We start from the raw sequence: 6,000 nt of genomic DNA on the forward strand, positions 1-6,000 counted from the left end.
GATCACATCGTATCAACATAAACTTTGTACTTACAGCTTAACTGGGTCCCAGTTTCATATGTAGTCTAAGCTGTGCTGTAATAGAAGCAACAGGCAATGACCCAAATAAAAAATTAGGCATTCATATTTCTTGCATTTATAAACCTACGCTTATTGATGCAATTATACAGGCTGCATTAATTAGGATATTTGTATGTACCTGTAGTTAAGCTTTAAGCTCTGTAAATATTAACATTAACAATCCCTCATTTTATGGCAGTCAGAGATTTGCTTTAGAAAGGGTAGAAACACAGATACTATAGTTACAAAAGAGAGCTGGGCAAAGACTACCTGTCTTCAGCTGACTTTTTAAGCCATCTATAGATTTCAAATAGGATAATTTATACAGACTATATAAAAATAATAAGTAACCAACAAAATCCCACAGAACCCAACACAAGTGGTCATGCACTGACCCATGCTGAATTAAATTTATTTTAACATTTCATTTTATTAAATAGGCCGATTGATGGGCTTTGTAATAGCAACGTTTAGGCTATACCTATAAAGACAAGACAGACCCGGGGTGATATTTATGGTTTCTTTCCCCTCATTGTCATCTTTCCTTGATTACATTCGCAGTAAACTTCACATTGAAGCAAAATCATTGAAAACACCAGCAGCCTGTCATGTCAAACAAGACCTGGAGGTCATTGCTGCCTGATGAAATAAGGCTGCAACGTTCTGTGCTGCTTGTTCATGTCAGCTTGGTACAAATTCTTTAGAAATGTTGCAGAAGGAGGAAAAAAAAAAAAAACTTAGATTTGTCTTATAATAACTAAATAATTCCACTAGAAAAAACTAGCTTGCACCAGTATAGGGCACGACATGGGAAATTACAGCAAATAAAAGATCAATTGCACATACAAGCTAACACAAGCTATCTGGCACCCAACGTGGATGACAGTATCTTGGTATCCTCACCAGAATTCTACGGGCTTCTGCCTACTTAGACATCTGCTACACTTGCTGCAATCTAGAAGTAGGCAGGCAGGCAAAATATAATAGCTCAATCATAGCATTGTAGTATTAAAACGGTTAGGGATTCATCAATAGGAGTAACAATTACAGGTAGTCCCCGAGTTAAGGACATCCAACATATGGAGGAATGAGGTGGTGGTTCACATGACTTGCACAAGAAGTCTTTTGCTGTTCTGCAACCTCTTGTAACTCTTTAATGACCAATACAAAGTCTGCAGTTTTTTTTTTTTTTGTATATCAAAGCACGGCTTGCTCCAGAAGTAAAATGAATGCCTAGGCTCTATTAAGTATTTTTTGCTTTGTTTGTGATTAACTGACAATGAGAATTTTATACAGTTACTGAAAGCACACTACCTAATAATATGTTGAGACAAACATTTGTCCTAATTCCATTTATTGAAATAATGTACCTGTTCCGACTTACATACAAATTCAACTTAAGAACAAACCTACAGTCCCTATCTTGTATGTAACCCGGAAACTACCTGTACTATTGTAGAAGTAGTTACTATGGTCCCCAATGGTAGACGATACTCATCTAGCACACAGAAGTAATAAATTGTACCAAAAAAAAAAATCATTTTGAGAGATGTGTCCCAGCTGCAGACTGTTTATAGATAAAATCCCAACAAGTTCTAAAGCATGGAGGGAGGAGGGAGCAAAGCACATGCAAATTGAATCCAGGAAGTACCAATGCTAGCCAGAAAAACACACAGCTTGGCAAAGAGAATTGCAAGAGATCAAAGTCATATGGCTCCTCTGACAGTGCAGAGGTTACAGAGGAGGACAGGCACCAATCAATACAGGTGGCACCGCTCGCCCTGTGAAGGCGGCACGCTGACAGGACGGTAAACACCGAACTAATGGACTGAAAGCATTTGTATTCCACAGAATAACTGCTTTCTATAAAACTGCACGAATTCCAGCTGACACTTCTTCCACCCAGAAGATTTAAGCATGTTTATACGCAGGGTTAGATCTTGGCACACAAACACCAGGCTTAAAAAATAACATTTGGAGGCTGCAAATTCTTTGGAGTTGTGCAACTTTTCACTTAAAAGAAAAAACAAAATCCTGTATAAATGGAACACTAGGACTATTTTCTATATGTTCTGAATATGATTTTTTTTTTTTGCATTTAAGGCTGAAAACTAAATCAGTTTTATGGAAAGAAATCTTTATAGAATTGCTGATGAACAACAAGAGTAGTTATGTGTAACTAGGCAATCCAGATAAAATATCTAGGATTCTAAATGGCTAGGACAAACCAGTAGAACAACATTTCAAGGATAAAAAGTGCTTGGAAGATCTGCCTGGGTTGCCATTACTTTTTTGTCACCCGTAAGGAGGGCATGAGAGGATGAAGCTGACACTTATGTACAAGTATGGCACCACTTCAGCTAGAGACCATATCAAAGCCACAATACCCTTTGATCATGTGTGATCGGAAAATAGATTGCTTTTCTAGTTTTTCACGTGTGAACACAGTAGAAGAGCACTTGGCACTCTGAGGCTTGCTGTAGATGGGTCGCTGGTTCTATAAAAATGGGTGACCGGTATTGGTTTGCACTGGCACCACTGGCAGTCCTCACCACTTCAGCTGGCGAGTTGTCGGAAAGATGCTAGAAATATATCACATCCAGAGCCCAGTGTTCTCCCCAGCCGCTTTTAGCCCGGCGCACCACCCAGCACTTTTCAGTAACCACCCGCCTGTTTTTGGGTAGTTAATAAGTTGGGTTACAATACAGGGGCTGCCACCCGCCTAAAATTTGTTCCCACCCAGCTAAAATAATTTCTGGGCTGAGCACTGAGAGCTCACAAGCTGAGGAACTTGGGACAGCCATGTAAACAAATGAGAATTATTAAATAGCGCCAACATATTACACAGCTCTGTACATTAAATAGGGGTTGCAAATGGCAGACAGATACAGACAGTGACACAGGAGGATTGCCCCGAAGAGCTCACAATCTAGGAGGTGGGGGAAGTAACACACAATGGGAGGGGATATGGGATGCTGTTTAAAATATCATTTTTACAATGCTCTTGAATATAAACAATAGCATTCATCTCACACACCGTCCTTCTCCTGCTGGAAAAAACAAACTTTCAGTTTCCAAAACAACTTTATAGGTCAAGGCACTTTGTCAGCCTGTTTTATGTATACAGATACCCAATAACTAGGGGGGGGTGGTTGGGTTAAGCCCTTCTATTGTTTTTATGATTGAAAGAATAAACAGCAATTAATATTGGATGAGATTGCTAGAAATAAGCCTTATGTATGGCAAGCATTAAAAGTCTTTCCTGTTACAAGATGCTACCGGTAACTTCAGCAAGAACCTGAATCCAGAAAAATTCTCTGTATTGCCCCTTCTATACAGGACAAGTTTCCTTGCTACACTTTGCTGCTTCCTAAAGCACACAGTAACATTTCTCATTGTATCCTGAGCTCCATGAGACACTCACATATCACCCCATAACCCCTTCCCCTATCGGTATAGCCCTACTTTCCCTAAACATTTAATCATGGGATGCCAATTCTGCATCCCCCAAAATGGATTCCACCTAACCATCACATGATGCTGCTACCATAACCTTCTAGATGAGGGGTGCCTAACACATGGATCGCAATCTACCGGTAGATCGCGGAGCCCTGCCTTTCAAAATAAAGTCTACCGCGCACAGGAGTGCAAATACCGTTCCACTATGACTGATCATCATTTGGAAGTCTGAGGCTGGCTACCAGCAACTATTGCCCCGACTATGCAACTTTGGCTGATTCCATTCAGTTTAGGAAGTCATCGGAGTAAGGTAATGGCCAAAAATTGTATTGTGCCATGTTTATGCTGGTATGCAAGATAAATAATATATAAAGTACACTTGGTATATATAAATAAATGTATGTTTAGCATTTTTTTTAACTTGGTCATTTCAAAAGTAGCTTGCAAGCCAAAACAGTGAGGGCACCCCTAATATATATATAAGGCCTGACCTCCCACAAATATAAAGCTGCTGCCACAACTCTTGGTATAGCCACCTCATTACCCCTTGATATCATTCTGCTGCCCCAATCCAATTAGTACAATCTTATTTACCCTCAATATTACCCCTCCACATGCTACTTCCCACCTATGAACTTTTTGTTTTTTATTACTACTTAAGGTGCCATTAATACCTAGCTGCCCCTAAACATGATACTGATGCCCCTGTGCAATTTACTATTAACCCCCCACAAGCTGCTGTTGACCCTTGGATCTTTATTTACCCCTGGACATGAAGCGGTCACCCCATGCCCTCAAAAAAACCTGGATGCCCCAATATCATACTAGTGCCCTGTGCACCTCAATATTACCCCACCCTGCTGCTGCTGACCCTTGAACCTTTATTACCCCTTGACATTATGTTGTCACCCCATGCCCTAATATTTACCCTCTCTACTAAATATTGATAATACTAAGGCCACAAACCTCATTGTACAATGATAAGAATAATAATAATAATACTAAATAATAAACAGAATTTATATAGCACCAACATATTCCACTGCGCTGTACATTAAATAGGGGTTACAAATGACAGACAGATACAGACAGTGACACAGGAAGAGAGGACCCTGACCAGAAGAGCTTACAATCTAGGAGGTGGGATTACACCTCACTATTACTGTTACCCCCTGGCATATTGCTATTGCCCATACCCTTGGTGGATATGAAGCTTGATCAGCCCATGGCAGACACCACAGTTACCAGATTGCCAGTCTGGGCATGCAGGGCCACCTAGGTTCAGTATGATGAACTCTGGAAGCAGTGTAATATTGCCGGGTGCAGGGGTGGAATATTTAGGGCTGGGGGTGGTTACAAGGTGGTCAGGGGTATGGGCAATGGGCCCTAGGTAGCGGTGTAATACTGAGGGTATGGGCAATAGCAACATGCCAGGGGGCCATGCAAAGTAATACCAACGTGTAATCCCACCTCCTAGATTGTAAGCTCTTCTGGTCAGGGTCCTCTCCTCCTCCTGTGTCACTGTCTGTATCTGCAACCCCTATTTAATGTACAGCGCTGCACAATATGTTGGCGCTATATAAATCCTGTTTATTAATACCAGCAGTCTATACAATCAGATGAGACAACATTGCTACAAATACATAATCAGGCTCACTCACACAAGTTCAGCAAACTTTTCTCATACAGATACAGGCTCACAGCTCACACATGTACACTGCATAGGACTTTATACGAATATAACAAGTCAATATATAAAAATAGAAATGTGAAATATGCACCCAACAAGTCAATGTATTACTTCCCTCAGCAGCCAATCAGAAGCCTTGTTTCATGTACACTCTGCACAGCAGAAATGAGAAGAGGAATTTGGTTGGTTGCCATGGGATACATGAAATGTACTGCTTGGAAGCCCAGTGTGACTGGCAGAGAAGAAGCAGAGCTTGGAGCTGATAATTGTGCTGGGATTGTAGAAAGTTTGTGCCAGGACTATGGGAGCACCAGGGAAGTATTACCTCTCGCTGTACCCCCTCGCCTGTCAGTGTCATGTACCTCAGCTCCGGAATCCACTCCACTTCCCAGGAATCAGAACATATCCGCCGGCGCTGAGAGAGAACAAGCCAACACAACCAGCTCAGTCACTCCCGAGTCTCACAGTCCCAGGAGCTCGGAGCCGCGCATAGCTGAGGGGGGGTTGGACGCGTCCATTAGTAAACATCACTAGAGAACGGGGAGGATCCTAACATAACTACAGAAGAGTTCATCTAGTGCCCAACCCACTGCTGCAAACCTCTCCCCGTGTCCATACCCAATGGCTCCGCCTGCCTACGTCATTAATCACGCCCCTTCTGCCAACCAAGAACGACAGGGATAAGAACACGCCTACGAGTCTCTGATTGGCACATCTTGAAAGACTGACACGCCCCAATGTTTGATGGGGCCCCTATGGCTGATACACATTAAACATCAGCAATTGTCACC

General features: G+C 41.8%; 1 protein-coding gene across 1 annotated transcript in view; it reads right to left on the minus strand.

Annotated features, from left to right (window-relative positions):
* Positions 1 to 5,753, minus strand: part of RAF1 (Raf-1 proto-oncogene, serine/threonine kinase) — a gene marked incomplete in the record, with an annotated part of 77,385 nt that extends 71,632 nt beyond the window's left edge. Inside the window, 1 exon segment of the mRNA XM_072421008.1 lies at positions 5,535 to 5,753.
* Positions 5,754 to 6,000: the final 247 nt, after the last annotated feature.

This window comes from Pyxicephalus adspersus, chromosome 8 (genome assembly GCF_032062135.1).
Source record: "Pyxicephalus adspersus chromosome 8, UCB_Pads_2.0, whole genome shotgun sequence".
Taxonomy (NCBI): Eukaryota; Metazoa; Chordata; class Amphibia; order Anura; family Pyxicephalidae; genus Pyxicephalus; species Pyxicephalus adspersus.